Below are 26,898 nucleotides of genomic sequence, written 5' to 3' on the forward strand. Positions count from 1 at the left end.
GTTCATTGAAAGGAACATCCTTAAACGTTTTTAGGGTAGCAGAAAGAATCTAAAATACAACTGCCTGTGAATACCAATGATCATCCAACTATTAGTCAATATTCCGTTAGCTCAAACTATAGTTCAAAGTACAATATAGGCTATCATCACCAAAGGGGGAATAACAATTAAAATAATTTGCTTTAGAATACCTAATTTTCAATATGCAGCATTTAATATCATACCAACCACTTACAAAATCCCCATATAAACTAAAATAAAATGAAGGCTATTATTGAAGCCTTTGCACTGAAAGCAATTTTATACCCTAAAGAAAAAGGGAATAAGCAAGTTTTCAACTAATTAGGGAACTGCACTGATAGGCTCAAAGGGGAGCCCCTACAGGGCTAAATGGATAGAGCCACAGCAGCACTTAGTGTGTTTCAGAGTAAAGCATGTTCAGAATCAAACATGTAGGGAACGTGGTGGGAAAAGAGACAAACATGGGTCAAGGAAAAGAAGGAATTCCACACTGACACGTTTAATGATCATTCAGTTGCAGCATGATAAAACTAATCAGTAATCAATCTTTATTTTTAATTCAGACAAGCAATTGGAAGGCGAGATTATAGCTTAAATTTTCCAACAGAAGCCTCCAGGAAGACATGCTATATTTGCCAGACAAACTATTCATGGAAAAGACAATGAAATAAAAGTGGGCATGCCTAAATTCTAATTTTATGTGGCTCTTGTAAGTAGATCACTACCACATTCCAGATACACTTGCATTTCCTCATAAAGGTGCAAAAGGAGGAGACTTTAACATGAAACATTACATTCAATGCCATTAGTATTCTGTCCACATGGCATTACATGCAGCTAGTAGTTCATTATGTTAGTCTATCAAAGTGTTCAACCATTTTCTGCTAAAAGAGAACACAGATTTTGTTTAAGGCAATGAAAAATATCAGGCACAGATATTCTGAAAATTAGGATTTATTTCCATTTTAAAACTTTTGTCTGAAGTCAGCAAGTGCATTAATTTCATATTTGGTACCTGAGATTGTGGCACCATCTTTTCTTCTTAGAATTGCATAATTGACCTAGATTTACAGAACTATACCAGAGAAGCAAATTTATATGCAACAATCATAAAATTAGAACATGTAATTACTTCATCCTCTTAAGGGGAGGAGAATATGACTGCAGTGTAGTTCAGAGACATACGTGGTTTAAAAGTCAATCAACTGTGGCTCCTGGGCAATTACAGATGGTCTACGATAGTGTCTTGTCCTTACCTTAAACCATCTTCTAAGCACATATTGGAGAAGGAGGAACATGAGCACAGAAGGAAATAAAGGCATTAACTATGGAGGACCCAACTAGCTATACTATAGGAATGATGGACCAAAATGGGAAAGAGAAGGAGTGGTCTGGATAAAGAAAAAAGAAATAGGAAGGCATTATTATTGAAAGAAAAGAGCTCTCAGAGTGGGATGGAGAAGCAGCATAAAAAGCAGAATGCTCTTTTAGGGAAAGAAGTATCAGCAATAAGAGTTGTGTCTCTTATTCATATTGATATTTTTGCGCATAATTGTAACATCTACAAGTTCTTTGGCAAGCCCTGTAAATAGCTTTTACCAGAAGGGAAAGGGAATCAGATTCTTTGCATTGAACACCACACAAAAATACATTCTTTCTTTGCATTTTCTAAAGTTAGGAGCTGTCACTACTCCATGATAGCTCATGACAATGGCAGTTGTTTACTCAGAGCTAATTAGAAATTGATTTGGTAAGATGAGTGTTCATTGTATCTACTCTTCTCTCTAAGGCCTCCTTAATATTTGAAAAGTTGCCATTTCATTTAAAATTATTCGTACTATGCTGCATCCATTTTTATACTACAGACATACCTCATTGAATTTCAGGGTGCCAAATATTACTTACAGGAACGTTTTACAGTTATTCTGTACAATGAGGTTGAAGTAAAAGGGCTTATAATAGGGTACCAGTAAGAAGAGAAAATTATTTGCTTGGTGTTGTGTTACAAAGTTGGGATGTAATGCTCAGTATTTTAAAATTACATACAAAATTACTGATGGATAGAGTAGTAACCAGGCATCCACATATTGTCACCAGTTTTTATTTTCTGATAGCCAGCTACAAAATCTAATCCTACCGTAGTACCTGTAACAATAAAACAATCTCTAGATTTGTTGGACCTTATACTAAAAATGTATAAAAGAAAAAATAATTATTTAAACTCAATCTTCTAAATTAATGAAATTATGAAATGACTTTTACTTTGGTTTGTGATTTTCTAACTTTGACCAATTTGTCCTTTAAAATTCTTAATATTATATCTGTCAGCAAGTACATATTTTTTACACAAGCTCAAACACTGTACAAAATATACATGTTCTGGTGAACGTAATTTCTTTTGGTTAATCCATAACTTCTTTACATTTGGGGTTTTTGTTCATACAAAAACAATCACAGGGTTGTTGTACAGTTCAAACACAGGAGTAAGCTGCTTTGGGTCCCCATTGGGGAAAAAATAAAATAGCCGGGGAGGAGGCATGACTGTTATCCACAGACTTCCACTGCAAACCATTACTGGCATTGTATGCTTCTCACATTAGGGACTAAGGATAGATTAGGTATTATGGTTGTTTACCAGCTGCCTCGTCTGAATTGGCAGAAGTGGTCTCGAATGTAGTGCTGGGACACCAAGACTCATTGTTCGAAGAGACTTCAACATTCATGCTGAGGATACCTCACTGGGGCCAGCCAAGGATTTTATAATTTCTTTGTCTGCCTTGGGTCTCACCAAAATTGTGACTGGCCCAACAAATGAAATCACTGAGGGGAGGTTTGATTTCAGGCTTGGAGATTCGCCCTGATGGTCTAACCATTGAGTGTGTGTGTTAAGTGACTCATTGCGACCCTATGAATCAATGTCCTCCAAAATAGCCTTGCTCAGGTTGTCCTGCGACCGGCCCTTCCCCGGGCATCGCAGGCTCTCCCCCGTTCCCGCCGCTTACCTGGGACCCGGGAGAACTGGAAGGCGGCCGCGTCGACCCGCCAGCAGGAGAGGGAGGTGGGGGCCAGCCAGGGGGGAAGCCGAATGGGAGGGCGGCCAGGAAGGGAGCGGAGGAGGAACCCGGCGTCCTTAGACCCCGGGAGCCGAGTCGACCCACCTCCCCCTCAGGGAACCCTCCTCTCCCCTTTGCAGACTGGATACCAGACGGGGGATCAAGCGGAGGGTCCAAGGAGCCGCGAGGCACAGAGCCTGAGAGACCCCCGGAGTGCGACGGACCGCAGCGGGGTCGGAAGCCGGGAACCCCGCCTGACAGCCAGCTGAGCAGCAGCAGGGCGAGAGCCAGGAGGGGGCGGGGCCATGGAAACAGCCTCGCCGCCGGATGGGCCCGTAAATGAGGGGGACTCGAGGGCCTTATGGGCTCGGGAGGGCGGAGCCAGGGGGGAGTGCCCAAAAGGGTTGTGGAGGTGGAGGCCTAGGAGGATACGGCTGGGACGGGCTAGTTGTGAGAAGCCCACAATCCTGGCGGACTCAGACGGGGAAGACAGCTCGGATTCCCTGGCTGAGTGGTCTGAGGCCGAGGAAACTCCGCAACCACAGGTAGCCGCCCGAGAACTTGACCCAGACAAGGCAACCACTAGTCTGGGTCGCGACACAGGTCTTTCAAACCAAAGGCTGTGGCTTCATTTATTGAGTCAATCATGTTGGATCTTTCTCTTTTCCTGCTGCCTTCAACTTTTCCTAGCCTGATTGTGTTTTCCAGTGACTCTTGTCTTCTCATAATGTGACCAAAGCATGATAGCCTCAGTTTAGTAATTTTAGGGACAGTTCAGACTACTAGGGACAGTTCAGACTACTTTAATGCACTGTGGATTGGTCTCCCCTCAAAATCAATTCAGAAACTCCAGTTGGTGCAGAATGCTGTGGCTCAGCTATTATTGGGAGCTACATGAAGCATGCATATTAATCCTATTCTATGTTCATTCCACTGACTGACTGACAGTCACTGGACTCAATTTAAAGTATTGGCTATCACATACAAAGCCCTTCATGGCCTTTTATCCTCACATTTGCAAGATCTGCTCTCCTTCTATGCTAGGCCACAATGGATTTGCTCATCTGAATTGGGTCTTCGGCAGGTGTCAACCTGCAAGCGGGCACAATCAACAACTGCCTGTACACATGCCTACATCATTATGGTCCCCCGCCTTGTGGAATGGTCTGATTGAGGAGGTCAGGAAGACTCCCACTCTTCTGGCTTTCCACAGACTATGCAAAACTAAATTAATCAAGATGGCTTTTCTACGTAGGCAATAGGGTAGCACTGAACAAAACGATTCACAAAGTTACTTCAAAAATTATTAGGGACTGTGGTCTATAATATTGTGTATAGTTTGCTGTAAGCTGGCTCCTACTATGTAATTTTGGATCATTTAATGTGTCGTGTTAACACTTCTGCTTTACTTCAGTTCTGTTTGTTAGATTTCTAAATCCTATTGCATGTTTTTTTGTGGCAAGAGTTCATGCAATACAGGCCACTTTTTCAGGTACAATTTTTCTAAATAAGAAGAGGAGTCACTGCTTTGTCTACAGAACATGCTTTGCATGAAAGCCCCCAAGTTCAGATGCTGGCATCTCCAGGTAACAGGATCTATGACAGCAGGGCAGGGAACCATATTTGGACAAGACTGTTAGGTCCACTGCTTATCGAAGGAGACAGTATAGGACTGGAAGGAACAATGGTCTGACTTAGTACACGGTAGAAAAGAGCAAGAGTCTAGTAGCACCTTAAAGACTAACAAAAATATTTTCTGGCAGGGTATGACCTTTCGTGAGCCACAGTACACGGTAGATTCATATGCTCAGGACTGAAATCCTGTGCACAATTATTTTGAAATAACCCAATGGGACTTACTTGGGAGTAAATATGCATGTAATCAGACTGAATGTTCACCAAAACTATCCAGCCACTGGGTTTGGAAAAGCTTTTAGTAAGAAATCAATAGCAAATCTGATTTAAGCTTTCGAAAAAGAATTTACCTGCTAGATAGCCCCAAGACCGGGGCAAAACGGGGTTCTTTTTGTATTGGCACTGTGTTTCTGGATGAGAATATATGAGGACGGGAAAAAAAACTAGAGTTACTCGGAGGCACAGAATGGCGTTGGCTAAAAATGAAAGTAAAAATTGGCTACTGGCCTAGCACTAATGAAGCTGTTAAAGGCCCAGTGCAGCAGAATCCTTTGCTATATTGGCAACTGGCTATTGCCAGGATGATAAACTTCCTATTCTCTGGCAAATTAGCAAGTGCTTTTGTTTTTACACCACTGTTGGTGGTATAAAATAAAATAAAATATCTAATTCCATTACATTTCACTGAACTATGGCTTCAAAGTTTGCCTTTAAAATGCTAGATACTTCTCCTCCTTTCAGAGTACTTGTGAAACCATCCATCAGTTGTATTCATTCAGTGTCTCAGGAGTCACATCGTGGTTCTTTGAGAGGGTTGCCAGGTACCCCCTCACAACTGGTGGGGGATGGGGGATTGATGGACTTGCTAGCTGCAAAGAAAGGCTGGAGGGAGGCCAGAGCCAATGCACCGACTTCGTGATGTCATCATGTTACTGACAATTGTGAGGACACTCTGGTATTTGGGCAAAACTCTATGGTAGAAGCCATTTTTGCCATAAAGTTTTGCCCAAATATCAGAATGTCCCTACAATTGTTTGCAACACAATGACATCACTTCTAGAAGTGACGTTAGCGCCGGCCAACCTTTGGCCTCCCTTTGCAGCTAGTAAGTCCCTCTGGCGGCCAACTGAATAGCAGTGGGGGGAGTGGGTTTGGAGGGGGCTCAGAGCTGGGAATCTCTCGCCACCAGCAGGGGAATGGCAACTAGGGCTGTCGATTCGGTTCATCCCGAACCGAAAAACAGCCGAATTTCTCCCGATTCAGCGGTTTTCAGTTCGGATGGAACCGAATTCAAAAAAGGGCGGGAAAACGACGAGCCAAATTCAGCAAGTTCAGGGGCGCCGAATAAATTCGGCAAATTCATGGGCTCAGAATCAGCAGCATAACCGTCAGTTAGTAAGCAGCATTCTCCTGTGGCCAATGGTGGCCAAGCTGGGTCTTCTCCCGGCCAATCAGAGCAGGGATTCTCACTTTTGAAATGGCCAGAAGAGTCTAAAAACTCCCGTCCCTCCCCTCCCGTCCCGACTGTATTCATTGCCTTCCAATTTGGTGGCGGTGCTGCTGAGAGATCCGATTCTGCTGCTGGTAATTACCGGAATAGGATTGGGTTTAATTCTCTGTGCTCCTGCTGGAAGACATCCACACAGTTTAATTTCTCTATACCTTTTCTCCTGTGCGTGTGGGGGGGGGGAAGCAGAGTCTGTGTGCGTGTGTGGGGGAGCAGTTTCTGTGGGTGGGGGGAAGCCAAAGGGGGCATTCGCTCGTTCTGCCGAGGGGGGTATGCCCGCTCGCCTCTGCGGGAGTGTGTGTTCTGCTTTTAAAGTTTTAAAGTTTAAAGTTGAGTCTGTGCAGCGGCTAGCGAGTCTCTCTCCACTCGGCACCCGGGCTGCGCCTCCTCCTCCTTGGTTTTTTCCCGTTTGAGGTTGAGCCGAGCCGTACTGGTTTGAGGGGGGGGTTTCGCCCGTTCTGCCTGGGGGTGTGTGCCCACTCACGTCTCTCTCTCCCTGGTTTGAGGGGGCACACACCCCCAGGCAGAGCGGGCGAAACCCCCCCCTCTCAAACCAGTACGGCTCAGCCTCAAACGGGGGTTTTCAGTTGTGTGTCCTCAGGTTTTCCCTCATTCATAAGATGGGTTAGGTCTATTTTGATGCTCGCTCAAAACTGGTTTTCAAATTGTGACTAAAAGAATGCATTTGCCCGGTCCCGACTCCCAAGTCCGATGAAAAAGGGGAAATTACACCCACCTGCTCCTTATGCATAGCTAGCGCGCCTCTGTCTCTTTCCATGGTTTGCAAACTCCCAAGGTTGCGTCACGTGTTGCTTTGCATGGTTTTGCAAACTCCGAGTCCAAATGGTCTATTTATTTCTATTCATTCCAATGGGCGGAGGGGAGACCCCTTCCGGGCCCCATAATTTGGGACCCCCTGCCCCAATCGTCACCAAACTTGGGGGTTCTTGCAAGAAGGGTCCCCTCAAGCTACGCTGAAAGTTTGGGGCCTCTACCCCCAAAAAGCCCCCCCCAGAGCCACGGAAAGCAGTGAATGTGTTTGTAATGGCTTTATTGCAATGGGCAGATTGGGAGGACCCCTTCCAGGCCCCATATCTTGGGAGGCCCTGACCCAATCTTCACAAAACTTGGGGGTTCTTGCAAGGGTCCCCTCAAGCTACACTGAAAGTGTGGGACCTCTACCTCTAAACATGCCCCCCCAGAGCCACGGAAAGGTGCGAATGTGTTTTTAATGGCTTTAAACGGCCGAATTTCCCCCCGAACTCCGAATCTCGCGCCGAATTGCATGGATCCGAAATGGAGGAGTTCGGACTTCGGCATTTCCCAAATCAAAATGGGCCAAATTTTGCTGAATCCGAATTTTACCTATTTTTTTTTCAACAGCCCTAATGGCAACCCTACTTGACCCGTCACTTGTGACTCTTCTGAGCATTATTCCTGACTGTGGCACACGCTCCATCTTCTAAAAAAGTAAACAAGGCCATTGTCCAGCAGGGCTTGTTTGTGGTTGGCAGTCACTGCAACAGGATGGGTAAGCTGTGAGGCTCCCTAAGCTGCAGGCATTACGCCAGGATCAAAGTAAAGAGCTTCTCCTCTCCAATACCCCAATCCTTCTCCGCAGCCTCTATATTTTTATCCCAGCAGCTGTCCTGTAAGAGGAGAGTAAGTTGGTTGCAGAGAACAGAAAATACAACCACTACCGTGGCAGCCACCTGAGGGGGGGAAATCTACTAGACACAATGGGGTGGTAGTGGTTTTACTCCTCTTGCTCCACAGTCAGCTTGCACTCCTTTGGTGTCTTGGCAATCTTACTCTCTTGCCTGAGCTGTTGTGCCTCGTGCTGAAGAGAGAACAAGAAGGCATGAGGGAACTTATTTCAGACATGCAAGGGCTGGCTATGGTTCAGCAGTGGTGGAGAGACAACTTTAGTACCAGATCAAGAATGGTTAGTACCAGATCAAGAATATTCCTTTTCAAATTTGCTTGAAAAACCATGATCCTATCACCATTTAAACTAACACCCATCTCTATATCCTGTACATTCTCCAAGAATCCATATTGCAAATAGTACTTTATTTTTTCTTTATAGAATCAATTGCCCATCAAGAAAAAGTTCTATCTACTTTCTCCACCTTTGGCATAATTTTATAGATCTCTAAACTGATACCTGGTAATTATCTTTTTCTAAACTGAAATGCCCCAGATATAGTAGACTTCTTCCCTAATGTAGATACTCCAGCCCCTTGATAGTTTTAGTTGTCTTTTTCTATATGTCATATTCCATTTTAAACTTTTCAGATGCCCTTTTATGCACTTTTTTCAGCACTACAATATTTTTCTTAAGATATAACCATAACTGTACACAGTATGCAAAATACATCCTCGGTATGGATCTATACAAAGGTATAACATTACTGGCCATTTTGTTTTCAATTCCTTTGCTGATAATAGCTAACATAGAATCTGCCTTTTTCATTGTTGCCACAGAGTTGACATTTTAATTGAGATACCCACCATGGCTGCAAGATCTCTTTACTTATGAATCACTGCCAGTTCAGACCCGCATCTGGCAGTTACAATATTTTGCCCCAATGTACATCACTTTACACTTAAATTGAAACTTGTTTGCCATATTGGGTCCCACACACTTGCTTTGTACTATCTTGAATTATCTGGTGTAATCTACAAACTTGGGTACTTGCTGCACCCCCCCCCAAATTCCAGATAATTTGTGGGCAAATTCAATACCACTACCCCAACACCTCTCCAAATGGAGCCCCATTGCTTATGCCTCTCTATAATGAACCTGGAAATTTCCCCCAAAAAGCCAAATCCCTATATCAGTATTGGGGGGGGGGTGTCCAGCTTTTTTGTTTTTTCCAAAAATTTCCATGTCTATTAAACCCAAACCCAAAAAATTACAGCCACCTCCGAACTCCGCTTGGCCTAGCCCAGAGTTCTTCTCTTTGCCGCCTGTTACGTCCGAGCCCACATGGAGTTCAGAGGCAGCAGATCAGAGCCAAATGCTGGACTTGACCAAGCCAAGCCTAGTGTTCAGTTCTTCGCTGCCTGCCACCTTTGAGACCCAGCTTGCCAGCATGTTAGTGAGGGAAAGAGGGAGAGAGGGGAGAGGGGATTTCTTCCCAGTTTTTCAAAATAGCAGAGGGGACAAAGCAGCCTGAATAATGCCAAACAATCAGCATTATTTGGGATCCACTTTTCAGCTCCCTTTAATTGCCGCCATTTTTTAGGACAACCCCCCCCAAAGAAATACCGATAATATATGTTTCGGGGGGGTGTTGGCTTTTGCCGAATGCACACCCCTACTCACAGCTTTTATGTTCCTCTGGTAATGGCAGTTTCAAGGTGAGAACCAGCTACCAATCACAGTCCCCACTGGGCATTGCCCATTTTACTCAAACACAGGATGGGTACCACATTGCAGAATGGTGCTCAGAAGAGCCCTAGGTGGCATGTCAAAGAGCCACATGTGCCACTGAGTATCACTGATCTACGATATCTACAAATGTTCCTCCTTGATCACAGTCTGTACATGCATTTACCCAGTCAGTGTGAGGACAGTAGAAGTCACCCATTATTATAGCAGTTTCTTTCTTGCTTCTATGGCAAGTTCACCTTCACAATTCTGGTTATCTGAGAGAACATCCACATTATTAAGTTACTTTTTACGCCTAGTATTTCCACCAATAGCTATTATGTGGTGGACTGTAGCTTCATTGATGTAGCAACAGCAGCAAGGGCACTTTTTCCCTGCTCTATGGTTGTCTATGGGCTGCACCACCTTTCTTCTTAGTGCAACTTGGCACCTCTGTCTGGGGGCATTCCCAGGCTGAAAGGCATTAGGGAGCCCCATGATCTGCCCACAGTGACACCAGCACAGAGGCCTGTGACTGAGTTGCACCAGCACCCAAGAGCAGCACAGCAGCACCGGCATCTGAGAGGAGTCCTGGGATCCTGCACCAGCATAACTGGCCCTTAAGGATCAGTTGGCTTCCTAAGCCCATTGCCCCCCACAGTGTATACTCTGAATACAGTTTGTAATAACCACTGGTCTCTAGTGGTTTAGCTACAAATATCAGAAAGGTCCTGTAGCAAGGCCTTCCCTACTAGCTCAAACTGTGAGACGGAGGGGTTGCTTCTTCAGTGGCTGACACATGACAAATCTTTAAGATTCTCACATCAGGAACTCAGATTACTGCTGCAGCTATTGAAAAGGAAGCCTGTGATGTGACTGTGGAGTAAATAAAGATGTAGAAACTATACACAAAAAGAAACCTGTACTGAATCAACTCTTAAATATATTCAGTGTCAGTAAAGATTTCATTTTCTTTGCCTCCGGAGTCATTTGTTTGTAGGCGCATCAACAAGTCTAACCTTTGCATACAAGATTCACATCAGTGTAATTCTTAATGGGTCACTCACCTACCATGAACTGAGTCATACTTGGAATCTTTTAGCAATGTTGGCACCATGGCCTTGTCAGAAAGGCATCTGCCATGTAGGAAAGCTGCCAAAGACAGCTTATTAACTGTGAACTGTGCCCTGATATAGCCCTATTCTTCCTCCTCAACACAATCTAAGTAGTAGAGATGCGTTAAGAGCTACGGCTGAAATACTGCAGAGTCTGCTGAGGGACATTTCCATCTTTGTCTGTGTCATTTCTAGGCAAACTATCCCCCTTACAGGAATAGCTGTGAGATTACAGATGAAAACAGCAACAATACCCTTTTCAAAACCTTCACATTTTTCTCTTATTCCCCACACTGCTTTTTCTATCCATAGACCTTGTGTTAGGTTTCCACTTGCAATATTAACCTATAACTTCCTTCACAGAAACTACAAAATCTGTTATGATTCTAATTGCCAAGACATTTATCCCAGGCTATTAAGTGTATTTGTGAACAGTCCATAACGTTACAACAGTAAAGCCTATAGCTACAGGCACTCAAGCAGGCAGTTAAAGACAAGAGTAAATTTTTGTCAATTATATAGAAGGTTAGACTTGGCTATAGATTTCCCAAAAAATCAATTCATGCAGATTCCAGATCCCAAAGGACTTTTCTGGATAAACCACTGATTCTTACTAAAGAGAGATAGCCAGGTATACTTCATTATATACCATGCTTTTGTACTTCCATTAACAATCATCTGGATTTTTTTATTGTAAGAAGAGTTGGTTTTTATACCCCGCTTTTCTCTACCTTAAGGAGAATCAAACCGGCTTACAATCTCCTTCCCTTCCCCTCCCTATGACAGACACCTTGTGAGGTGGGTGAGGCTGAGAGAGTTCAGAAAGAACTGGGACTAGCCCAAGGTCACCCAGCAGGCTTCATGTGGAGGAGTGAGGAAGCCAACCTGGTTCACCAGATTAGAGTCCACCGCTGTTAACCACTAAACTGCGCTAGCTCTCAGGAAAGAAAAAATAATAATGATGTACCCTTTAAGTTGAAAATATTTTACATTATTATATAAAATTCTTTTTATAAAGTATCTCATGCTGTGTTTACATTATAGCTTACGTTCACATACCAATAATTCCTTTTGCAAAATGCCTATCACTGTGATAGGTTTTGTGTGTATAGAAGAGTCTGCACCCATTGGAGGGACACTGGGGGTGGGGTGGACATTACATCTTGTGTATTCTATGCACAAACCATACCTTGCACACCTCATAAAGTTGCTGTTAGTGAAATACAGGGCATCTACTGTGAAAGACAGTGAGCAGATTCCGATCCCACTGGAATGAAATCTAGTAAATGGGGGTGTACATTGGAGAGCTCTGAGTTCCCCAACCCCTATGGGCAGACACAATTGCCAACAGCAAGTCCATCTTACAGGACAGAAAAAGTAGGTCACAGATGGCGACGGGTTCAAAGTAGGGCTGTCAAATTTGGCAAATTTCTGGCTCGGCACCATCCTCTATATGACAGCCCTTCAAGTAATTGAAGGCTTCAAGTACTTGAAGGCTTCAAGTACTTGAAGGGCTGTCGTATAGAGGAGGGTGCCGAACCAGAAATTTGCCAGATTTGCCAAATCGACAGCCCTACCTTCAAGTACTTGAAGGGCTGTCGTATAGAGGAGGGTGCCGAACCAGAAATTTGCCGAATTTGCCGAATCAGCCCTAGTTCAAAGGGGTTGAATATTAGTGCAGACAGCACTATGGAGAGGCTCCAGTGAGGGACCAGTAGAGGAGTGTGAGGATCCAAATTAAACAACCCCTTGAGAAATTTCCTGGAAATTTGGGCAGAAAATAGAGGTACCATGGACTGAGTCATGGAACGTAAAGATAGCAAATAATTAACTTTAATTAATGTAATAACCAAACCACTATCTTTTCAATTCAAAAGGTAATTTAATACATCTTTCAAGGGGAAGACTCAGGATCTGGCTCTGACATCGAACCTGAGGGCCCTGAACCCAAAGAGGGAGTGCAGACCCTCTGCTCTGGTTCTGACCCCTTATTGGGTGCCTGATCTTTACTCGGAGCTCCCAAAGCCATCACCCATAGAAATGCCTTCCATCTGGAGGCTTTCTCTTGATGGGCTTTGGGTGTGAATTGCTTGCATATGGATCAAACACTGACATTATGACATTATGAGACTCACCAAGGAACTGAAGGCAGTGGTCGTGGTCATCTGACTGCGCCATTTTAAGTCCAAATTCCAAACATTTATTGAAAAGAGCCATGTTTGATGACATGATTAAATCTGTAATATCTACCTATCATTCTGTCTATCATTCTGTCTGTCTATCTATCATCTATCTATTTATTTATTTGAAACTGTGAAGAAGCCAGTAGGGTGTTCCCTCAGGAGTCTGAGTCAGAACCAAGGGTCACGAAGAATGAACAATGACAAATAACTGTGAACTTTTTTTAAAAAAAGTGGTACCAACCAAAGGAAAAGGAAGACGAAGAAATATCAATCAGGGCTGAAGATTCTGAGGTAAGTTGTAGAGCTAGAGAGAAAAATGTCCTGTCTCCATGGCAGTGAAGAGAGGACTGAGGAAAGGAGCACTCTCCTCGCCTACATGACATGCAAGTTTGGGCAGGATAAACTCTGGCGCATGCCAGAGGGGATGGGGGGCACTCTGAAAGTTCTAAAGAGATCTAGAAAACTTTGGAACTGATCTCCGCAGCAGGCCTGCACAAGCACGGTCCCATGTGTGCCTGCATAGAAGCCACAAAAATGAAGTTTTTCCTCCTCCTTCGTCAATTTTAGCTGATTTGAGGAGTAAATGGGCAAAAACAATATTTTCCTGAAAATGCATATAAGTGTGAAAGCTCAATAGTCTTCACAACCATTACAATTCTCTATCAGACTGTCCACAGTTGTCTTCACAAGTAGATACACAGATAAGTTGTGACAGGGATCAGAAAGGAAGGGAGGGAGCTGGCAGGCATCCAAACCTGACCAGAGCTGCCAATAATAATTTCAGCATAGAAAATCAACTGCTTGTGCTAGTACCAATCTAGCCTCCCATAGACAAGAGAATAAACCAGGGCATCTTTCCAAACATGGCCATTTTCCACTCTCAGACGACTCATTTTAGATTAAGAGGGGAATGTAGCAATCTCACATTTCATGGTATCCTCAAGGGCAGCAAAATCACAGTGGCAGCTTGTCTTGGGTGCAAGTAGCATTACTTCCTACACGCAAGGTCTAGCAGTCTGGCATGAAAATATTCTACAACAGCTACAGGGAGGTGTACATACACAATTCCCCTTCAGCTGCTACGACTTTCCAGAACTTTTGGGAACAATTCGTAAGTCAATTTGATCACACGCTATTTTCTGGAAGGTCAAATAGTTTCTGCCAAAATTAGATGGTCTTTTCTGCAGATGGTCCCAATTTCTATTCTTGGTGGTTTACAATCACACTCACCAACTCAAAAACAACAAATACAGAAATTCAGTTTGGAAATAACTGTATTCACATCACAAATATAGCTTTTCTTTTCTGTAGTCTTAAGTTATATTTTATTAGTTCTGTCTCTCATCGGTCTAACATTCAATGTCTTGTAAAGAAAGTTGAGGCAGTCTAAAACAGTATGCACCAGAAGTAACTAATCAGTGCTTCTATTTGGGAATGTGTATGACATATTAGGGCCATATATTGATGCACAGCAAGGAACTGAAAGACACTGTGAATTTATCTTCATGATGCATATCTGTGTACTGCATTGCTACAATAAGTATGAAAAACACTGCTAAGTCTAAGGGAAAATATACAAGACAAATATGAAGATTGAAGGCAAGAGAAAACAAATTCTGTATGGAGAAATGGAAAAGTTTACATGGCATGTATTATGAACGTATAGTGACCCTGAATCTACGAATAGGTTTTACATTCACAATGTGTTATTTCACAGCCCTCTGTAATCTAATAATTTTAGATCTGAGTTGCATGTTACATTGTTCACATGACAAGCTACCCAACTCTACTTGCTTAAAATGTTAGACTCCTACTATAAGCCGCCCCTACAGGACTGTAGAAGCTTGAGGTGCTGGACTAACTCTCAGTGTAGATGTGCTCACAAGGAAAGAGAGAACTATATCAGACTTCTTATCTCTTCTCCTGCTGTTCCTCCTCCAGCTGCCAAAGAAGATTAGCAGCAAGAGTTAACAACATCAAGGCTAGCCAGCCAGCCAGCAATTCCTTCTCTTTGTCCAAGCAAGGAGCTGTTCTGCCAAGAATAATGTGATACAGCTCTCTCCTTCTCATGAATAGCAAGAGGATAGTGCTACATGGTTTTTAAATATTTGGTTTCAGAAAATAAAATGAATGAAATATCAGAATAAATAATTGCTCTCCTTTGAGGGTTATAGTAATAATTTTTGCACCAATTCCTTTAACCTGGGCTGTTTTGTACAGTAGTCTTCAACATTTTCAGATGACCCAGGTCCCACCTTTATCATGAGGAAGAATCATAGGACCCACAGTCATGTGAAAATAAGAAGAGGGGCCAGAATTATGAACCCCAGGACAGTGAGCAGCATAGAAAGCTGGGCACAGAAAACACAACACCTCGTGGTGTGCTATAGTGAGGAACAAGCAGAGGTTAGAATCATGGAGGAATCATTTTCACCACTGAGTGACCTTGCCTTACCAATCTGCTGCACCTCTCAGTTTGCTTGCAAAGGCAGGCAGGCAGAGGTGGTGCTGTTGTTCTCTTGTGTGACCCAACTGGTGGGGCTCTACAACCCTGACACATGGGCTGAAGATAACTGCTTTACAATAACAGAATAGCAGTCATTTCGCTACACTCCAAATTGTAAATGGTTTATCTCTCAGAAAAAAATAAAGTTACAAGAAAACCCTTTGCTAAATTAGAAAGAAACTTGTAAAATAAGTTGAACTCCTGAAGCACATACATAAGAGTAATCTCTGTAGACCTTTAAAATGGAGAAAAAGTGAATTTCATGCACAAAATACTAAGATATGTCATCAGCTAATGTGCATCATGACACAACATACTCCATTTGTTAACTGTGCAACATCAATAAAATGGTGCTTTGAGAAGATAGTACAGGTCAGTCTAGAAGTCATCTTTCCAACTATGGTGATCAGTAAGCAAACAAAATAAAAGTACAGCATTAACAATAAATATTTGAATATTTATTTTAGAAGTAATTTAAAATAGTTCATATAATTTAATATAGTAAATATAGCCCACCTTCCATTTGTCTAACATAGAAGTATATTTAAAGCAGTGGTTCCCAACCTTTTTTTGACCAGGGACCACTAGGACTTTTTTGTTCGGTGCAGGGACCCCAAGGTTCAAAATAAAAATTCAGATAATTTGAAAATAAACTTTAATTATAACTGTTAGTTTAACATTAAACTAAGAATAATATTTGAATATATTTTTATAATAGAGAACTTTTAATTAAAAATATTAATTTATGATGGGTTTATAATTTTGTTTCGTGGACCACCCCCGGTTGGGAACCAGTGATTTAAAGCAACCAAGGTGTCCAAGTAAAAAAAGTAATACAATTCAGATGATATATTATTAGGACATAAAGAGGACAAAAGTACAAGCCAGAATTCCTATTCAGAAGATGTCACACCTTGAGCAATGAATTTACATCACAGTGACTCTATTTAGACGTCTTGAACAGAGATGTATTACAGCTATAAACCTGGCATGTTGTCATACTTATGCAATCCTTCTTTCAATCTTTTGCCCCTCATGCACAGTGGGAGGAAGGAGTACACAAAACATAACAACAAGCCAGATTCAGGGCCATCATGAGCAAACCTCTGTTTGAAACATCTTAATGCAGCAGAAAAGATAAATGTGCTGGTTACCTGTCTGACAAAAAAATAAAACATGGATTGTCTCCCAATACAATTTCATAAATGGTGGATGAATATTATTGTGCTGAAAGTGCAGTATAATGGAGCTGTATCTTCTGAAATGCTCCCAGCAAGTGTATTTGAAGTTCTACTGACGCTAGCATTTCCCCTTAACTTGTCTGGAAACCTGAAATGGAAACATCCAGGTTGGGAGTCAGAATGGTACATAAAAATCTAAAAACTCAAGAGCTCACAGTGAGGCAAAAGGGAAGGATTTCAGGGATGTGCACAGAAGAGCATACAATGTATATCAGTTACAGGTAGGCACACTCATGTTTTTATCATCTTGCGTTCTGTCTGTCCCACACGGGAGATTAATGAGCTGAATAGGGTTGTACATATAGATAAACTCGAACTGAAAATAAACCCAAAATTAGCTATTTCAGTAAATTTTGGGTTTAGGGTTTACCGAATGCAAAAACCCGGGGATAAAGCCGAAGCCAAATAGGCGATTCCTGAAAAAGCTGAATAGATATTCGGCTTTTTGGGTTCAGCTATTCGCCTTTGCTCAGAGCCATGGCTCTGTGCTTTCTGCCCCTTTTCTTTCTTTTTCGACTGGTTTTGTTAGGGCCCCTTTGAGATGGGGATCGTGTAATCTGAGCCAACTTGGTCTGACCAACTTTCCAGGTATATCACCCAACAGAAGACTAGTCTGCAGGCAGAAGAGTCATTAAAAGACGGGGCTCACCCAGTCCTGTCTGGATATACCCTCCAAATAAAAAGAGCTAGCTTCAACAGCTGCTGACACCACCAGGCTTCTGAAGGAGATTTCTTCATCCATGGGGATAAGCAAACTCCTTCAGACAGCCCCCAAGGTCGAGACTTCAGCTGGCTCCGATCTCACCCCCCCCCCGAAAACCTGCTGTCAAACTGAAGGTCGCCACGAGTGCAGGCTTTGTTTCCCCGCACAGTGACCATCTCTTGGAATCAGATATTTCATGACAACAATAAAGGACTGCTCACAGGATGTTGTTTACCACCAAAAGGAATGCTTTCCGTGCCTTATTTCTCTTGCATTTAAACCTTTTTGCTCCGTTTGGAAGCTTATTTGCATGGACATCATGCAAAGCGACCCAGAAATGAAGGCAGAGCCCAGACTTTGAGGCACCAGCCTGGAATTGCCTCTTTCCGCCAGTCCTTGGCAATGCTGAACTTTTTTTAAATAAAATTTTTATTTTTTTCAAATTCATTCATATTCAATTACATTTATCCATTGACCAATTATATAAAATAACATTTTCTTATCATATCTAATATATGTTTCTTTAACTTCTCCTCTCCCCTCCTCTCTCTTTATTGTCATTATTACTCTCTTTGTATTTATTGTCTAATTCTTTATAACAAATCACCCATATCTACTTCAACAAGTCTGAATTAGATCAAAATATATCCCTTAATATCACAATTAAATTCATTCATACAGTATTTTGTCCATGCCTCCCATTCTGTCACAAATTCAATTTCTTCTTTTTGATTTTTTAATGCTTGAAGTTTTGCCATTTCAGCTAGTTCCATCATTTTTTCTATCCACTCAGTCTTATTTGGTGTCTCAGTCATTTTCCATCTCTTAGCATATACCAACCTAGCGGCTGTGGTGGCATACATCAAAAACGATCTCTGAGTCACTCTGGTATCCGGTATTATACTTAACAGCATCATCTCTGGTGTTTTGGGGATATTTTGTTGTAATATCAACCTTAATTCATTGTAAATCATATCCTAAAAGTTCTTTGCCTTCTCACATAGCCACCAAATATGATGAAAAGAACCCATTTCTTCTTGACATTTCTAACAATTTGGTGACATATTTCCATACATTTTGGCTAATTGCTTTGGTGTTAAATACCATCTATAGATCATTTTATATATATTCTCTCTCAATGATTGTGAACACATATATTTTATATCTTTTGACCAGAGTCTTTCCCATTTATGCATATGGATATCATGTCTCAAGGTTTGTGCCCAAGTTATCATCGTTGGTTTAACAAGATCTTGTTCCGTATATAAAGTCAATAACATCTTATACATTTTTGATATTAAATGTTCATTGTCTAACAACATTCGTTGAAAAAGTGATTTATCTTTAATAAAACCTAACTTCATATCTTGTATAAATACAGACTGTATTTGATGATATTGAAACCAAGTGATATATTCCTTCAATTCTCCATATTCTTTTAGGGCACATTTATTATCCTTCCATACCAATAAATCTTGATAGATAAAAAATTGTGCTGGCCTCAATGGTCTCAGTGTCAACATCTCTTGCGTAGAGATCCATAGTGGTGTTCTGTTTTAGCCAAATTTTAATTAATGAAGATTTAACAATATGATGCTAAAAAGCCTTATGAATTTTTAATTTATCATACCATAAATAACCATGCTATCCGTATCTGTTGTCAAAGCCTTCCAAATCCAAAAGTCTATTGTTTTTTAATTGTATCCAGTCTTTTAGCCATACTAATGCTGATGCTTCCGCATGAAGTCTGAAGTTTAGTAAAGCAAATCCTCCTCTTTCTTTGGAGTCAACCAAGTATTTATAGGCAATTCTAGACTTTTTCCCTTGCCATATAAAATTGAGCAAATCTTTTCTCCAAATAGAAAAATATTTAGAATGTTCCACTATTGGTAAATTCTGGAATAGAAAAAGTAGCCTTGGTAAAATATTCATTTGAGTTACTGAAATATGGCCCAGTAATGAAATGTTTTTATTGGACCAAATTATCATATCTCTTTTAACAGATTCCCAAAGTTTCACATAGTTATTCTCCAGTAAATTTTTGTTTTTATTTGTAATCCAGGTACCTAAGTATTTAACCTATTTGTCTTTTCCAAGCCTGTAGTATCCAAAAAGTCTTTTTGTTCTTCTTTTGAAAGATTTTTAAGTAAAGTATGAGTCTTATCTTAATTTATCTTAAAGCCAGAAACTTCACCATATTGCTTCAATAATTCCAATAAATGATTCAAGGATTGATTCGGATCAGACAATATGAGCAATAAATCATCTGAAAAGGCTCTCAATTTAAATTCTTGTTTATTGACTTTCAAGCCCTAAATTGCTTCTGTTTCCCAGATCTTACAACATAAGGTTTCCAAGGTCAAAATAAAAAGCAAAGGAGATAACGGGCATCCTTGCCTAGTTCCTTTTTGTATTTCACAATTTTGCGATATTAATTTACTAATATTTTAGCTTTTTGTGTATTATAAATCGCATCAATTCCTGTCTGGAACCTTGTCCCAAAATTCATTGTTTCTAAAACCTTTTTCATATATCCCCAGGAAACCATATCAAAAGCTTTCTCTGCATCCAAAAAAACAAAAGCTGCCTTTTGTTGATTATTATGCTCATAATATTCAATCCATCCATTAGAATCCTCAAATTGTCTTTTATCTGTCGCCCAGGTACAAATCCCGCTTGTTAATTCATAACATCTTCATGTATCAAAGATGTTATGAATTACTTCAAACGATTAGATAAAACAAGCATATATTTTGTAATCCACATTTAAAAGCGAGATTGGCCTGTAATTAGTCACCTTTTCCATGTCTCTTCCAGTCTTATGAATCAATGATATATAGGCATGTGACCATGTCTCTGGAGCTAACCCTGTGTCCAGAATTGCATTACATACCTGCAAAAGAGAGTTTTTCCACATTTTCCTTAAATGTCCTGTAAAATAAAGCTGTAATTCCATCTGGGCCTTGTGTTTTATCTATCTTTTGTTTCATTATTGCTTCTTCTATTTCTGACATTGTAATTGGTGCATCCATAATATTTTGCTGTTCGGAGGATAATTTATTTACCTTTACATTGGTCAAAAATTTATCCATTTCCCCCCCCCCCCAGAGATATTATCTTTTTGATATAGTTTCGTATAAAATAGTTCAAATTCTTTCAATATAGCTGTTGTTGTATAAACCGGTCCCTTTGTGGTCTGTATTTTGCTAATTATCTTTTTCTGCATTTAATCTCTTAATTGACTTGCCAACAACTTACCAGGTCGATTTGCATGCTCAAAATATCTCTGTTTTGCAGTTTTCATATTTTTGTTCATTTCTTCCATAGTCACCAAATTTAGCTGGTGTTTGACTACCTTAATTTTTGTCTCTATTTGTCTCTTCTGATCTTCATGTATTTCCAAAATTAATTTCTGTTCCAAATTTTGTAGTTCCCAAAGTATGTCATTTGTTTGCTGCAATTGTTTTTTCTTCCATGCCGTGTTCTTCTGAATCATGTATCCTCTTAGCACCACCTTAAAAGCATCCCATACAATGTTCAAACTGGTTTCTCCATTCATATTGTTCCGAAAATAGTCCTCAACAATATCCTGTATTTCTTTTCTTATTTTTACATCTCTCAGTAACCTATCATTAAGTCTCCATCTGAATGCTTGTCTATTATACCACTCAAAGGCAACCGGGTTATGATCTGAAAAAGTCCTCGGGATTATTTGCACCTTTCTCAATTGGGTAAAAACAGATTTACTTGCCCATATCATATCTATTCTGGAGTGTGAATTATGTCTAGCAGAATAAAAAGTATATTCCTTTTCTGTAGTATTCATTGTCCTCCAAAAGTCTTGTATATGAAATTCCTTGGTTAATTGTGAAAAAAAGTTTGGTAAACAACCTTCTCGCTCCTCCTTCGCAGTTGATTTCTTGTCTAATATACTGTCTATAACTCCATTGAAATCTCCCATCAACAGTAACTGTTCTTCTAGATTTTGCAATAAAATATCATACAGTTGCTTATAGAATTGAGCTTTCCCCTCATTTGGGGCATATATCCCTGCAATCAGTATTTTTTTTTAAATAAATTTTATTGATTTTTTAAAACTATAAATTCTCCATAATTTTGACAACAATGTAAAAATAGTATCACAATCACAATTATATTGATTGTTGTCTTAATTACCATTAAACATAAAAATATAACAACTTCCCCATCACCTCCGTCTACCTCTTAATAAAGTATTATTAACCTTCGTTAACATGTACTGATCCTAGCATTAATTTCATTCTAAAGTTTCATGTTTTATAAAGTTTTACATTCTGGATCAGAATAAAAAGTGACCTTCCATTATTCCCAGATCTTGTACATTATCACAATGATTCCTTCAATTCTCCCCTTTTCCCTAGTTTCTCCAACTCCACCAGTTCTAACATTAAAATGATTTAATCCCTTTATTCTGAAACCTTTGTCCCTTTCCATTTAGCTGCATCAAATTGCAGCCATTATAACATAAATTTAATCATACTAAACAACATTCTCCAGTATTTTAGGGATATTTCCTGTTTAATCAATCTTATTTTAGTGTAAATCATATCCCAAATCCATATCAAAAGTCCACCCATTCCAGTATACCTTTATATCAATTGATAATCTATATTAGGAGGACTTATTTATATAATCCAAAAGTGATGTCTTAATCTTAATTCCACTACTTCATTAATAGCCATGCCACCCATCCACACTGTCAAAGCCTTCCAATCCAGCAATCATATTTAAGTAAATTCTTTAACCATGGTCTAATACTTCCTTCTGTAACTGAAATAAACCAGTCAGGTATGGGAACAGGATTTCTTTATTGTCTCTCATTTCCTCAGGCATGGTGCGTATCCAAAAATAATTCTTTCTGGGCTTCATCTTCATTGTGGCTTCAATCTGTGTTCCTTAACCTGCTCTCTTCTTCCTTATATCTACACATCCTTCCATGACTTTTTCAGATGAAAAGTCCATTTCTTGTATGTCTGATCTCTTTGTCGCCAGCTGGTTACTTTCTTGAACTTCTGTCCTCTTCTTTATATCCTTGTATTCTTCCGTAACTTTTTGAGCAGAAGAATCCATTGCTTGTATGTCTGTATTTGTAATCATCATTTGAATTTTCAAAACTTTTATGTCTTCTATAACCAGATTCAACTTCTGATTACATACCTGTGAGGATTGGTCAAGAGTCATCATCATTGAAATCAATTGAGCCATCTGTATTGAAATCTGTTTTAATTGTTTAATTGTCGCCTCAGAATGTTTAGCAAGCATGTCTTGTATTTTTTTTTCCATGGTTGAATTCTGTAAAATTCCTTTTGATTTCATAAGGGCAGGGCTATGTATTTAGCCAAAACAGGGAAAGGTTTCAGAACATATGACTTAATTAAATATCATGTCTTCAGACAGGGCCCTCCAGATGGTAGTTAATAGAGGGTAATTTAATGATCAGCTTAATAATTTTTCCGGGTTGAAAAAAGCTAAATTTGGCTTTAAAACAGCTTAATAAAGTTTTGAAATACCAACGAGTTTTCCTGGACGCTCTAGGTCGGGTCTACCAGGAAGTATTCCGGAGGTTGTATTTGCCGTGGACCTTCTACCGCCTCATCTCGATGGTTGTTTCCTTTAGGAACTATTTCTGTGTTACTCAAGTGCGGTGTGTATCCGATCCTCCAGCTTGCTTCCTGTTGTTGTGACTCAGATGATAGAGAGGGTGGTATAGAGGGGCTTCCGGTCTGATGAATCCCTTGCTGCTAACGTGGCAGGAAATTCTTTTTCACCAGAGAATCAAGAAGAAATTCACCCTCCCCTTCCCTCAAAGTTGCTTCTCATTGGTGGAAATTTTAGTCCATCATCTAAGCGTCCTTCCAACTCTTTGTTTTGGTTTAAGCTGATCTCTTTGATAAGGCTCCTGCTGCTAATCCTGATGGAATTTACAAATCAAACTTTCCCGATTGAGATAAGGGAGGAGCAGAAGCACTGGGAATATCTTCATCTACCCCCCAGTTATACGGTATGCCAGTGAAAAACGAAGGGTTCTTTGTACTCACTTGGGCATCGAGAGGTGAGGTTCTTTTCTTAAAACAGTCCTTATGTTGGTGTTAAGGTGGTGGAGGGTAGAGCCTTATGCCAAAGCTGCGTTTTGGCGATTCCTTTCCCTAATTGCCCTCGCAGGACCGGCGTCCAAAGCTCTGGGGGACTTATAAAAAGCTCCCTCAGAGTCTTTGGGCGGTCAAACTGCGTTTGCGGGCTGCAGGGAATTCCTGCTGTCCGACCCACTTGCAAGGGTCGGATTGGGGTGCATATATCACCCCTAAATTAACGCAAACTTGGATTTCTCTCAGGACAGCCTGAGGGAACGTCGTACTCGTCCCAGCACACCACCGGAAGTGCCTGCAATCAGTATTTTTTGTCCACCTATTTTAACTCTTACCAACAAAATTTTGCCCTCTTCATCTTTATAAACCAGTTCTGGAGCAAACCTAGCATGGGCATAAATCACAAGTCCTTTGGTTTTAGTTTTAGCTGAAGAAATAAAAGATTGTCCCAAAGTCTTCCTCTCCAAGTATTTTTTATCTTTCCTCGAAATATGTGTTTCTTGTAAGCATATTAGTGAATATTTTTGTTTTTGTAAAAATTTAAAAATCCGTCCCCTTTTTTCACCTTCTCATTCAGACTGTTAACATTCCACGATATAGCTTTAGCCATTTATCAGAATTTTAATTATATAGTCTTATACTCCACCCACTGCTCCTTTGGTTGCATCCTCATCTTCTTCTTGACTTGAATCATGTTTCTGATCTGGTGTGTATCCTGCAAGATCTTTCTTGTATTTTCTCAGAAATTTTCCAACGTCTTCTTTTGTGGTAATTGTATATTTCACATCTTTGTAGGTAAATGCCAATCCTTGTGGTAGCAACCACCTATATTTAACACCGCTTTTTCTTAGAGATGTTGCAAATTCTTTGAAAATACCTCTTTTCACCATCAAGTGTCTTGGGATATCCTTCAAGAGTATCAATGCATTGCCTGCCAACACTTTTGGGTCTTGATAATGCTATTGCATTATTACATCTTTCATCCTAATATCATAAAAGGATATCATGACATCTCTTGCTTTTGCTCTTTTCATGTTAGGTGGTAAAGGAATCCTGTAGATTCTCTTGATGGTGTGATCTAAGTCTTGTTCTCCAATGCTAAACAGTTCAGGCAAAATCTTAATCAGTGATTCTCTGGTGCTACCACAATCCTCTGATAAGTTTCGAAGGCGTAGATTAGATTCTCTGGCTTTCAAATCCATCATAGCAAATTGGTCTTTTGTAGATTCTTCTTGCGTCTGCAACAATTCCAGTTGTTTATCATGTATATCCACTTTCTTCTTGACTTCTTTATGGTCTTCCGCCATCTTCTTTACCGAGGCATCCATGGTCTTCATATCAGCTTGTAATGAGGTAACCTGGGTTTTAGTTTCTTTTACCTCTTTTACAATCTCAGCAAGCATTTCAGTTAATTGAGTCATTTGCTTCTCCTGCTGTTTGGACACATGCTCCATTTGCTGCTTAGACATTTGTTCCATCTGTTTAGTGAAGGTATTAGTCTGTTGAACCCGAAGGACAGGTCGCACAATTTAAATGCCTGCAGGATGGAGGTGACCCCTTTGTGGGCCCATAAAATTGGACCCCCTGTCCCAAAGTTCACCAAACTTTGGTGACCATCGAAGGAGAGTCCCTTGCACCCACATTGCAAATTTGGGGACTCTACCTCTCAAAATGCCCCCCAGGAGCTTCAAAAAAAATCTCCACTGACTATAATGGGCCTGAATTTTTCAGGAAATCCAAAAATAAGCCGAATACCCATATTTACCAATAAGGGTATTCAGCTTATTTTGGGTTTACAAAAAAAAAAAATCGGGCCAAAAACCCAAACCCAAAATTTAGCCAAAAATTTTTTTGCACAACCCTTGGGTGACAGTTGCTTGCAAATAGCACACTCAGATGTGCCAAGATTCTCTCCTAGGCAGAATTGGCTTGTCATCCAACTGTACCATCTTTGTTTGACAGTGGGGACACTTTTTAAATAGAGCCTTTTGTACCAAGAGATGAGAAGGGCAAAGACACCAGCCTCCCAATGACAACAAGAGTCTTTTTTTTTATTTTAGTTTCACCTCAGAAGAATGCTTTGCTATTGAGTTGGAGACTCTTCACGGTGACAAAGAGAGAATGGAGCGAGGGTCAGCTCCCCCTCCCTTCCTGCATGCTGAAAAAGTAGGAAAAGGCATTGAGGAGAGGGTAAATTCGTCATGCTTTCAGCAGCTCTGAAACATTCTGTAGCTGACCTGTGAATGCACAGTTCCCTAGGTGGGGCTGCAGAGAAGACACAATGATTAAAATCCTTTCCAACACTTAATTTGATTGGGAAAATAATAATAATAATAAAGCTGAGTTTATTTTTACTATTTATGCTCAGCCATTGTTAATTATAACATCATAATGTAATATCTCGAATTTCCTGCTATTGATTTGAGGGTTTTTGTTTCAATGTTATGCTGCTTAAGTATTTTGACTGGAAATAACTTCTACAGTTAGATATTATGGTTGCACTTCAAACAATGTTTGCCTCTTTTGCTTATCTCTTCTAGCACCCCCCATCCTTTTGGAATCTTTTTTTACTCTTATTAAATGTAGTAAAAATATTTACCTTCCTGCCCAAGAAAAGAGATTAATGAAGTTGCTAGGCAGGGATGCCCTTGTTTATGAGTTAGTTGAAACCAGCTCTTTAAAAGGCCTGATCCTTTTAAGTTAATAATACATTGTGTCAGAAGTGGCCAAAACCTGCCACCAAACATATGACAAACATAAATTCTGAGATCTAAAACAAAACAAAAAAGTTACCAATAAAAGTTTCAGAAGTTAAAGAAATGTCTAGAAGAGCACATCAATAGTAAAGAGTGAGGCCGAGTGGGGGGAAACAGTAAAGGCAAAGTATTGAGAGGACTGAATAAGCTTCAGTTCGCATCACAGCATGAACACCTGAAGCTGCCTTATACTAATTTAGACCATTGGTCTATGTCTGCTCTGAATGGCAGGGACTCCCCAGGGTTTTATGTAAAATCTTTCACATACCTGATCTTTGTAACTGGAGATGCCACAGACTGAACCTGGGACATTCAGTACGCAAAGCAAGGCTTCTGCCACTGAACCATGCCCCCTGCCACTAGCAATCCTAGATAAATGGGTCAAGATTTCACCAAATTTCTAGACCTTGGGAATGTGGCCTAGATGGATTACATGCTTCAAACAACTCAGGGAAGTCTCCAGTTTGCAAACAAAGCCCAAGCTTTACCAAGTGAATTATTCATTCTCTTAGGCCAATCTGGTGAAATCTTAATATACTTACTTTTGAGGAGCAAAAGTCCTCTATAGTAACATGGTAGAAGACCATTCTATGGGAAGGAAAAATGTAAAAGATAATCTATTTAACCTTTACAACCCAAAGGACCTAAGAATCCATGGGCAATTTTATCACAGTTTT

General features: G+C 40.4%; 1 protein-coding gene across 6 annotated transcripts in view; it reads right to left on the reverse strand.

Moving 5' to 3' along the window:
• The window catches only part of RIMS2 (regulating synaptic membrane exocytosis 2), a 412,392-nt gene that overhangs the window by 283,571 nt on the left and 101,923 nt on the right, over positions 1-26,898 (reverse strand). The window lies entirely within an intron of this gene.

Source organism: Euleptes europaea, chromosome 8, assembly GCF_029931775.1.
Source record: "Euleptes europaea isolate rEulEur1 chromosome 8, rEulEur1.hap1, whole genome shotgun sequence".
NCBI lineage: Eukaryota > Metazoa > Chordata > Lepidosauria > Squamata > Sphaerodactylidae > Euleptes > Euleptes europaea.